General features: G+C 37.2%; 1 protein-coding gene across 1 annotated transcript in view; it reads right to left on the reverse strand.

The window, feature by feature from the left end:
- Window positions 1-10,321, reverse strand: part of LOC145667448 (transmembrane protein 98-like) — a 31,597-nt gene extending 21,276 nt beyond the window's left edge. Inside the window, exon 1 of the mRNA XM_081734930.1 lies at window positions 10,156-10,321. The gene's annotated coding sequence lies outside the window, so the exon portion shown is untranslated. The remainder of the gene's footprint in view (window positions 1-10,155) is intronic.
- Between the last annotated feature and the right edge of the window lie 2,141 nt (window positions 10,322-12,462).

Below are 12,462 nucleotides of genomic sequence, written 5' to 3' on the forward strand. Positions count from 1 at the left end.
ACTTTTTGACTATTACAGAACCGCCCCTTCCAGAGAAGGATATGAACTTTACGGAAGTGAATTTTTCTCTATAAATAGGGCGTTTGGAGAAAAGGAAATCAAATCCAACTATCAAAGTTGTGGAAAAAGAGAAAGTTTGTATGGTGAGCTTAGGTATAAAGGTAACCAAGAAAGTTCAGTGGTTTTTTGTAGAGATCTGTGTTCAATTGGCCTTTACACCGAGTTGAATGCGAATGGAGATAAGGAGAAGGTCAGTTGTTGGTGTGGGTATATCCAACATACTACCTGGTTGTGGCCGTTCAGTTACGCCATGAACTTGCGTAATGACAGAGTGAACATGGGACCTCCACAGAACGTAATAAGGGCGTATATGCTGTACGAGTTCAAACTTGGGTTAAAAGCCGCTGCAGCGGGGCGGAAGATGTGCCAGGCTTTTGGTGAGGGTGTCATGACTACGCATACAGTGCAGCGGTGGTTTAACAAGTTTAAGGACGGTAACGAAACACTCGAAGACGCACCACATGCCGGAAGACCAACACATGTACAAAATGAAGATCTTTAGACAGCAAACAGTGGCCAGACATGTGAGGAACTGAGACCACAATTTATTGTGAGTGGAGAAACCATTCGGCAGCACCTCCATCAACTTGGGAAGCACTACAAGTTGGGTCGATGGGTTCCACATGATTTGACTTCAGGCCAGAAGGCAACGCGAACAGACACCTGTGTTTCTTTGCTGTCTCGTCTGAGGAAAGAGCCATTTCTGGACAGGGTGTTGATATGTGATAAGAACTGGATCCTGTACGAAATTCCGTCATCATTGGTTAACATCCCATGAACCGGTTCCAAACCAACCGATACCAGCGCTGCACCAGAACCAGTCCTCCTATGTGTTTGGTGGACTGCTCGCGGTATCGTGCATCGGGAACTGCTACCAGCTTGTCAGAGCATCAATGCAACTGTGTACTGTCAGCAGTTGAGCCGTGTTAAAAGAAAAAACTCAAAATTCTGGAGCCAGCACTTATGAATCGCAAAGGGGTCTTCCTGGATAAGCCCACGTGGCTACGATGGCCCGGGACACTATTCTACGCCTTGGATGGGAAACACTATTGACTCGTCATACTCTCCGGACATTGCACCATCCGATTACCAGCTGTTCCTTTTCTTGGACAATCACTTTAGAGGACACCAATTCAAATCCCTAGTAGAGGTGCAAAATGTACTTGATACCTTCTTCGCTTCACGCCTCACCAAGTTCTACCGCGATTAAATTCATAGCCTTCCAGGACGTTGGCAGAAGGTCGTCGATGCTGATGGGGACTATTGTTGATCTTGCAGGTACGTCTTAGGTGATATATCAATGTTCGAAGTAGTGGATGAAAAAGCGACAAAACTTTCTTAGTTACCTTTATACATGGAAAAGTTAACTGTAATTTTAACTTTATAAGAGTTTACCATGTCTGAACATGAATTTTTTATGCTCTAAAAGGAACTTCAGATGAGAGATTTTAAAGATAAAATATTTTCAGAATGACCAAAAGTGGACTTATTTTTCTTGTGCTCTGAATGAGCCAAATATGACTCTGCATATTCAAAGCTTATATTCACCCATGCGACTTCCTTTTCTCTGAGATGTAAAGGAGATGTTACAAGTAAATAAACTATTAATTCCTTTGTAATTACCCTGAGGCTGAGGCATATAATACTGAATTGTCGAACTTCCAGCAAACTAAGTTTCACCTCTAAAAGAAACCACTACAAAAGTTATTCTGTTTGTTAATGATTTTTTAAAAATGTGTTTTAGTAATTACTTGTTTTATGACATTTTCTCATGACGTCATTCACACAGCACAATACAATTGTTTCTTCATCTCCAAGAAGTACGTTTATGGGAATTCTTGTGTTTTACTAGGAAGAAAGAATGATGCCATTTTAAGCACATTCGCACTTTTAAAACTTTCGTTCACTTTGTGATTGGAATACTGATCCTGTTATTTTTCGTTGTTGAACGAAAGAAATATTTGAAAAATATTCTCTACATTTCATGTCTGCTTTATATGAAGTTTATGTGGAATATTGTATATAAAGGAATACTTATTGATTATAGATTTATACTGTCCAATGAGATTAGTGACTTTGCTCTTCTTGCTGGAAATTCGAATTGATTCGTTCACGTCTCATATAGCACTCGTGCTAAAACGAGATATTACATTCTAAAATTGCAACTACTTCGAGGGTTACCGCAAAAGTATGGCAACTTTTTTCTTTTACGGAAATGAGGACAAAGCAAGAAATTATGGAATTTAGAGACTTTCGAAGTAGTCACCCAAAGAATCCACCCAGTAGCATAGCCAGGATGTGTGTTTGGGGGGGGGGCAAGTGCTGTTATAGATACATATAGAAACATTACAAACAAAGAAATATATAAACATAAAAATATATAAAAAATTACAAACGTCAAAGTACCAAAGTACATTGTCGGACGTCTTTGGGGGGGCCGGCCCCTCTGGGCCCCCCTTCCCTACGCCACTGAATCCACCACACGCTGCCAACGATGTAAAAATGGGTGACCCGTGGATTCGCCATGAGTGAATCTTCTTATTTCATGGTTCACTACAGTTGCAATGGCTTCACGTGTTCGAAAGCCTATTTCACAATGGCTCCTTCAATTTTTGGCAAACTAGGGAGAAATGACACTATCGTATCAAATCCAATATCAGGATTCTAGCCGACAGGGATTTATCCTTGGAACTTTCAAGGAACATCCGCAAAATCTAGAGGATTGTCAGCAGCTACCGCATTCAATTATGTTGTTCTCTCAACACGTGTGTTGGGTGAATACAACAGCACGCCCTCTACAAAACAAACACTGGCTAAGGCCAGTTTTAGATGGAAGCATTTATCGTAGCATTTCTTGTAGCAAAAATCGTATCATCGATATTTTACCATGTAAAGTAGCAAATGTTATAGCATTTCTCATGCCATGGCATATCCTATGGTATTTTTTGTCGATAGAACCTACTCGATTTCGTAGCATTTTTCCCAGAACCTTATCGTGAAGAGTACAAAATTTCCACATCGCGACGTTCATAAATATATTTGGATCTGACCAGACGGGAAAACACATAATCAAATCGATCACGTTTTATTAGATAAAAGAAGACAATCTAGCATAATTGATGTTTGGTCGTTTAGAGGTGCTGATTGTGATCACCACCTGGTAGCAGCGATAATAAGAGGGAGATTTTCGTTGAATAAAGGAAATATTCAATGTCTGAAAACGGAGAGATTTAATTTAAAGAAATTAGAAGAGAGCCAGATAAGAGAGGAATACCAAATTGTTTCGAATAGATTCTCGGTTTTAGAAGATTCGGAGTGCACTAGTGTTGAGGATACTTGGATTGAAATTAGAGATAGCATTAAAATTTCAGCAAAAGAAAAATTAGGACACGCCGAAATACGTAGGAACAAACTATGGTTCGATCAGAAATGCGTTCAACTAGCGGAGAAGAGAAAACAGGCAAAATTACGTTGGCTACAAAATCCGAATGAAATAATTTTAATTCATTTCGTAGACATCAGGCCTGAAACTTCCAAAACTTTTAGAACCAAGAAGCGCAATTTTTTGAAAGTTAAAATTAAGGAACTTGAAGATAATAGTAAAAATAAAAGCATTCGGGACATGTACAAGGGGATCAACGAATTTAAGAAAGGCTTTCAATCTCGTGCCTATATGTTAAAGAAAGCTGACAGAATAGTTCTCACTGACACAGATAGCATCTTAAATAGATGGAAAGATTTCTTTGACGAATTGCTTAACACGCAGCCAAAAGCTAATGTGCGTGGAGAAAGGGAAATACACACCGCAGAACCATATATCCCAGATCCTAACCGAATAGTAGAAATCGTTATAAAGAAATTAAAGAAACACAAATCTCCGGGTGTAGAAATTTCGCCTGAGTTAATTTTAGCTAGAGGCGAAAAATTGTGGAACAGGATACACAAACTAATTCTCCTTATCTGGAACAAGGAAGAATTATCAAGTAACTGTGACTGTAATAATTATCGAGGCATTTCTCTTCTGTCAACATCCTATAAAATCCTCTCAAACATTCTATTACCAAATTGACCCCATACGCAAATGAAATTATTGGAGATTATTAGTGCAGATTTAGGCGAAATCGATCAACTATCGACCAAATATTTACCATTCTTCAAATACTCGAAAAGAAGTGGGAATACAATACCCCGGTACATCAACTATTTATTGATTTTAGAAAGGCGTACGACTCGGTTAGGAGAGAAACATTATACAACGTTCTTACGAACTTGGAATACCGAGAAAGCTAATTAGATTAATTAAGATATGTTTAAATGAATCCCAAAGTAAAGTTCGGGTAGGAAAAGTTTCGTCCACGAGTTTTTATGTCAAGAATGGCCTAAAACAAGGAGATGCGTTGTCGACATTATTATTCAACTTTGTTCTGGAATACGCTATAAGGAAAATCAAAGATAGCAACCAGGGCTTAGAGTTGAATAGGGTTCACCAGGTTATGGCATATGCTGATGATGTAAATTTAATAGGGGATGATAGGAGAGCAATCGAAGGAAATGCAGAGGCCTTATTAAACGCTTACAGGGACATGGGTTTAGAAGTAAATGCAGAGAAAACTAAATACATGGAAGTGCGTCGGCAAATTATGGATGCGTTAAAATATCGAATAATACTTTTGATAAAGTGGATACTTTTAAATATCTAGTATCAATATTAACAGACGAAAACCATATTCACGAAGAAATTAAATGTCGACTAAAAGCAGGGAATTCGTGTTATTATTTAGTTCAAAATCTCTTGTCGCGAACTCTGTCGAGGAATTTGAAGCTTAAAATATATAAAACGATAATCATGCCTGTTCTTCTGTATGGTTGCAAAACATGGTCACTTACCCTGAGGGAAGAACATAGACTGAAAGTATTGAGAACAAGATCCTGAGACGAATAATCGTACCCAAGAGGAGCGGGAATGGGGAATGGCGGAAACTTCATAACGAGGAACTACATAATTATACGGATTACCAAACATTGTTAGGGTCATCAATTCTAGGAGGCTTAGGTGGGCAGGTCATGTAGCTAGAATGGAAGAAAGTAGAAACGGTTTCAAAGTCTTGACTGGAAGGCCAATCGGAAAACGACCATTAGGAAGGAGACCAAGGCGCAGATGGGCGGACAATATTAAGATGGATCTCGCAGAAATAGGAATCCAAAGTAGAAACTGGATCCAGTTGGCTAAGGATAGATGTTAGTGGAGAGCTTTTGTGAACGTGGCATTGAACCTCCCGGTTCTATAGGCCATAGAGTTAGGTAGCTAGTTAGTTAATATTGTTGACACATTGGCATAGTTGTGTCTCTTTGATATTTACGAACACGTTAAGAAATATTGTGAAATTGTGGAATCTTCCACCTTTGCGCCAAAGACGCCCTCTTCAAGGTTTCTGTACATGGTTTATTTTAAGAATAAAATTGCTGAAACAAAAATGTCTTTCGACATATTACAAACAAAGTATCAGTCTTCTAAATGAACCCGAAATAAACAGTCTCATCTCAATTGCAGGAGTAGAAAACAGGGATCAATGAAAAAGTGATATATCTCCAAGCAACGTTCTCTACATTATTATGCCCAATTAATGATTAAATATTCCCATAATCTGGTTCGAACTAGAGGTTTAGTCAGAAACCGGTTTCTTGGTTTTTGAAAACCGAAACCAGATTTTGAAAACTGAAAAGCCAGTATTTTAAATTTAAAAAAAGAGTATTCTGTAAACGGATTCAGTTTTCTATCAAAACTGGTTTCGGTTTTAAAATCGGTTCGGTTTTCTATCAAAATTGGTTTCGGTTTTAAAATCGGTTCGGTTTTCAATCAAAAACTGGTTTCGGTTTTAAAATCGATTCGGTTTTCTATCAAAAACTGGTTTCGGTTTTAAAACAAATTTGGTTTCCTATTCAAATCGGTTTCAGTTTTCTATCAAGAACCGATTGCGGTTTTAAAACAAGTTCATTTTTATATCAAAACCAGTTTCGGTGAAAAACCGAACTGGTTTTGCAGAAAACCGATATGTTAGTTTTCAAACCACTAAGTATAGACTCATTTTTTCTCTTCTATTTATAGACTTAGGTACTCGTTGACTCTTTCAAATATACTGAATCAACAACTTTTCCTCAGTTAGTCCAGTCATTACACTTCAATTAGTTTTGTACTCATCCCTGTTCGAATGCTTACATAGCACATGTCCATAGAACGTCTTTTTTTATGTCCAATATCTGTCGTGGGACATCATAAAGGATCGCAGTAAAATCTTTAAGGGTAATGGAAATATCCACGGGTTTTTTCTTGGATTTCAATGAGATGTGCCTGTCAAGGGACAATTTAGATGCCCGAAAGACCTACTGTGATTATCCCGCAAACAGCCCAGAAATGTCCAACAGGAAGCCCCGATTGCGAGACATACGCAAGTATTATTTGATTTCCTCAAGATGTCCAGTGGCAAAAATTGGAAACTCCTATGGACATCCCGGCGTTATGTCATTTTGATATCCTGAGGAAGTATGTGCGCTATATGGATTGCATGCGTGCTCCCTGTATGCTGGTTCGGGGATCTAGTCCCGACAGAAGAACTTGTCTCGAACAGCAAGTAGTGATTTGGGCCCCATTTTGAACCGTGAGTTCCGTCTGATATTCATCGGTGCTGAAAAGGGATTTTAAGCTTGAATCAACGAGCCAATTAATTTTGAACCTTGTTCTACATAAGAAACGTTTATACATTGGCCTACATACTCATATCCTGTATATATATATCAGTCTATCCATCACTCTAATTCCTACAATGTTACGCTAACTTCAAAACATTTAAGAGTTGTGAATTACATAAACATCTGGGCAAATATTTATATACACGTGTATTATTAATAGACGAGCCTAAGGTGTGTGAGGAAACCCAAGAGATGCTAAAGCTGCACCTATATACATTATAACCGCCAGAATCTTAAGAAGCAAAATAATAATAATAATAATAATAATAATAATAATAATAATAATAATAATAATAATAATAATAATAATAATAATAATAATAATAATAATAATAATAATAATAATATGTAAACTTTCACAAACTTATTCTTAGTATCAATATAGTCACACAAACCACTGACCACTGCACTGCACTGCCCTCTACTGACTCGCGCGCTTTTGGTGCACGAGAGGGGTTTTGGCTTGGATTCCTGGTAAGAAAAACTTGAAATTCGTACACATATTACACGGTGATTCGAATTCCACTTTAAACTGTTGACGTCCACATCTCTTATAGCCCTGGTACCGAAAGGGACGCTAAACTATCAAACAGCCAACACACAAACAGTAAGAGAACATCTTAATCAATTTGAATCGTTCACAGAAGAAATATAATAAAATGTATCACAAATTAAAACATTGAGATGTATTACTTTTTAAATAATTGTTCACTCGTTAATGCACCATTTTATATATACATACCGTATCTTCATTATAAATGCAGCTTTGGAATAGATGATGCAATAATTTTATTCTAAATTCTCACTTTTTAACATAAAATTTACGAAGAAAAACAATGTTAGTTGTTTCAGAATTTCTCAAGTACGTATGTACTCGAATCTTAAAACGAAATTAATCATGGTCGTGCCTGAAAATATGACTTATCATTCAATTCGCTCGACTGAATTATGGAAACGTGCGACAAGAATTTTATGATTTAAAAAAAGCGATGTTGGCCAAGAATTTTAGGAATAATCCAAAAAAATGCATCAAAATATTGCGATCTTTGTCGATACCTAATTACTTTTTGGATCAGGGGCGCCACAATTTTTGAACGGCCCCTAAATCGAGTTTTCGTTTTTTTTTTTTTTTTTTTTTTTTAACGGAATAAGCACATCATATTGAATTAAGTGATAGTTTGGGTTTGGCTACACTATATGTAGTTCTCCAGATATAAGGCGTAAGAAACTTTTTGCTTGAAATATATTGGATCTTGGATCAGGGAACAAATTTTTTTGAACGGCCCCTAAATCGAGTTTTCGTATTTTCTACGGAATAAGTACATCACACTGGGTTAGGTCATACTCTTGGTTTGGCTACACTGTATGTAGTTCTCCAGATATAAGTCGTACAAGAAAATTTTTGATTGAAATATATTGGATCTTTTGATCCAATAAAACAATCAGCACTAGATTCGAACTTGGAATACTCTTATCTTGATTATGAAACAAGTACGCTTTTTCTATTTCATATGTTCGATATATTGTAATTAGAAGTGCCTAATATTCAGATTTATATTTGAAAGCAACAGATTTTTATCTATTTTATTGAATAACTTAGAATTAGGGTAGGGCGCCCATATTGTAATTTTCAAGGGGGGGGGGCAAGTATACGCGACATTTCAAATATAGGTTCAAATTTTGCTGTAACTAATAAATAAAAATTCAATTGGGTTTCCGATATTTCGAAGTAAGATTTCCTCTAGAGGGTCAAGCACCCCGCCTTGCCCCCCCTGATGGGCGCCCTTGGAATCAAAAACTTGGAAGATGGGATTTGTTTAAAAGATAATATTTTTTTTACCCAGTAACATATTTCCTGACAAGTGACCACGTCAGCTTTAATTTCCTGGAATAGTGGGTAGAAGGCGGACTGGAAGAGACATTTTGGCTGGACAGTTATTTCTTAGCATATGGAAAATAAGTTTTATATTACTTGACTATATTAAAACACATGTCTGCGGAGACAATCGGGGGAATGGACGATGCCACCCTTCCCCCCTCTAGCGTCGTCACTGTTACTGACAAAAAAATATATACTTTTACTGTTGCAGAGTAGAGACCTGCACGGGCCGGGTTTGGGCGGGCCAACTCTGTTATTTCTTTGGGCCGGGCCGGGCTTGGGCTGGCCGACACTGATTTCTCTTCAGATCGGGCTGGGCTCGGGCCGATCAATTGCATTTATTTAATAATTATTGACTTTCGTTAAACGATAATTGGAATAAAGCCAAACGTTGAAGAAGTGTGTCCGTGAAAAATGTTACAAAGAATGAATAGCTATTTATAGTTTGTGTTTCTTAGCAGCTCCACTTTCACTATAGAGGATTGCAGGCATTATGCGGTAAATTGAGCTCTGACCTTGACCTTCACTAAACTCAAAATATAAAAAGAAGGGGTGGGAATGTTTTGCCTGTCGCTAAACAATATTGCCATCTTCACTTTATGCTAAAAATCAATTAAGTTAGATTTTTGTTACAGGGAATGAAGTTTTTGTTCTCTCGATGACAGGCAAAGTTCTAGGAGGCAATGGTACCATTCGAAGGCAAGCGTCAGGTTGTAAACCTGAGTTTAGAAAAGGTTTCTGAGGTTAGGTCAAATTTAGTACTATTAATTAATTTAGTACTTTAAAAAAAATTATCGGGCCGAGGTCGGGCCAAAAACTTTTAAAATTTATCGGGCCCGGGCCGGGCTTGGGCCAAGAATTTTAAAAAAACTTATCGGGCCGGGCCGGGCCGGGCCGGGCTCGGGCCGAAAATCTCCAATACTTTTCGGGCCCGGTCTGGGCCGGGCCTAGGTACGTTAGGGCTGGATTGGGCTCGGGCCGAAAACTTCGGCCCGTGCAGGTCTCTATTGCAGAGTACAGTAAATATTCTACTACATTCCACATTACTTTTTTTTACATTCACTTTAACATCATATACACATTTATATGAAGTAGAAAGATGGAAAAATTCTAGGTAATTTCCATATCATGTGAGATTTTACTCCTTTTAGATTTTAAACTTTACATTTGTCATAAAAGTATATCCATGTTTAACACATTTCTTATGTAAAGAAATAAAATGTGTTGATAACATTTGAGCATTTCGTTAGCTATGTGATTGAAAAACATGATACTGTGTAAATCTTGCAATGGTGATGTATTGTATTATAGTGTCGTTTCAGAAGTTCGCAATAATCACGCCCCTCCAGCTTGGCACATAAAAACAAACAGAAATAATATTGTACAGTAGATCAGATTCATCAGTGAATATATGTATTTGACCCAGGACTGGAAAAAAAAAAAACTCCTTGGCTACATAATGTACTTACCCCTCTATACAGTACACAATCCACTACGTAATGTCCGTTACTGTTTACTTCAACTCGATGTGCGAAAGCTGATGCTCTTGATGTTGTGCAGGAGTCGGCCACTTCAAATGCAACGCTAAGCGCCAGCATACATAGAGCGATCAGCCGGATAGACTTGTGCAAGCGCGTTTTCATTCAACAGAAATGAAGAGAAAACAAATCTCGTTAGTCGAAAATTGAGAACTTTCAACACATTTCTTATGTTAAAAAAAAATGTTAATAACCCTACAATGTGGCATTCAATTGCTTCGCAAAACCTTTTTTTTTTTTTTTAATTTTTACTTCCCTTTTCAACTCTGAGGCTATAATGAAACGTGCGAGCTCTGAGTCTCACCAACTCCACCGAGAATCGAAGTCGGATCTCCTATACTTATTCTCGTAACTAGGATATTTTCCTTCGGGAGGGGGTGGGGGGTGGGATGGTCCCGTAGTTCTGAAAATTGGAAGAATATTTTAGAGGGCTTTGTTACAATGTTTTTTATATATCCTTCTGGGTCCCCCTTTCCCCGCACTCACTATCATCTCTTCAAGTTAATCAGTTCTCCTAACACAGCACTATCATGTAACAGTTCAGTGAAAATTTATTGCATCAGAAATTTGCTTAAAATTGTATATTTCCTATATTCTGTTGCTACCAAATAACTACCTAAAATCTATTCTAATTATGAAAACTCATAATTTTCTATTACTGTTTTACTCGTGCAATTATGAGCGAAAGCACATTATTCGTAAACGTTAACTATCATGTTCTCAGTTTACTCTTACATCTAATAGAAACACAAATAAATGTACATGCAATGACATACTTTAAAATTTTTAACTTTTTAATAGTCAGTCATGAGCTAATATTTATTCATTTCTGTATCCAGGGGGTCTGGGGGACGCCCCCAAAATGCTTACTGACCCCCTAAAATTTTCACGGTAGGCTTGCAAATGAACTATAATATGGTGATGAACAATAATATGTTTGGATCAGTCCCCCCTAACTTCTACCGGCCTCCCTACATTTTTGGGCTGGTTACCGGCCAGATTTAAAGTGTAAACTCTTTTCATTTTAAGTTTTACAATAAATCGTTGTCGTTTAATAGTGTTGCAGCTTAATTACACAAATCTTTGCGAACAAAGAAATACAATCATTTTTTATACAAAAAACATTTTAACTAGAAAAAAAACAAATAATGAAGGGTAAAACTACCGAATCGGAGAAATATAGTTGTTTAACTCTCCGTACAACTTTAAAAAAAAAAAAAAAAAAAAAAAAGGAGCAGGTCAACAATACGGGAGAAGACTTGAAGACGGATTTGGACTCATTTTCCTTTAAAAGATATTTGTTTTCCATTATCTTTTCAATAAAATATTAAATTACACACCTTACTATTTAAAATTTTTGGGAGGACTGAAACTACATAGACCCTACTTATGTATGTAGAAAGCGACAATCGCTTGAGTTTAGCAGTTCAAGAATTCGGCTTCTTTCTTTCCTTTCTGTTGTTTTTAGTGTACCTTAATAATTTGCTCTGAGAATCTTAACTATTCAAACATTGTTATGCTCAGTGGTGTATTTAAGGGGGAGTTTACAGGCTTAAGCCCTTCTGAAATTTTATTTACTATTTTAACAGGCCCGCAGCCAGCCAAAAAATGTAGGGGGGCCCGACCCAACCATATTATAGTTCATTTGCAAGCCTACCGTGAAAACTTTAGGGGGTCAGTGAAAATTTAGGAGGCAACCGCCTTAGCTCCCCGTGGATACGGGCCTGTATCTTAAAATAAATGAAATATGCATTTTTTTTATTTCCAGGAATAAAGTTAGCAAAGCCCCCCCCCCGAAACAAAATCATAAATACGTCACTGATTATTATGTTATAAACAAAATAATAACAGTAAGACTGGTTTATTATACAGGGGAAAGTGGGGGAATACCACGCACTTAAGGTGCATTTTTCAATATCTCACTACAAATCAAACAAATTAACATGAGGAAAATGTATGATGTAACTTAATCATTCTAGTTTCATATTCGGTTGTTGGTAGTGCTCCTTGATTTTCATAGGTTTTGTAAAAATAAATTTTGTGGAAAACGAAAAACAGGTGGTATTCCCCACTACATCGGGTAATCACACGCATTTCATCGGGTATTGCCACGCACTAATTACTAGCGCAAATTCCTTAACGTGAAGCATCAGAATCACTTTCCAAAAACTTCAGTCTTTTGTTGACTGTACGTTTAGGTCAACTTCTAGTTTGTTTCCTCAGGTTGTCCTCACGTTT

The sequence above is a fragment of the Thermobia domestica genome, chromosome 13 (assembly GCF_964235325.1).
Source record: "Thermobia domestica chromosome 13, izTheDome1.hap1.1, whole genome shotgun sequence".
NCBI lineage: Eukaryota > Metazoa > Arthropoda > Insecta > Zygentoma > Lepismatidae > Thermobia > Thermobia domestica.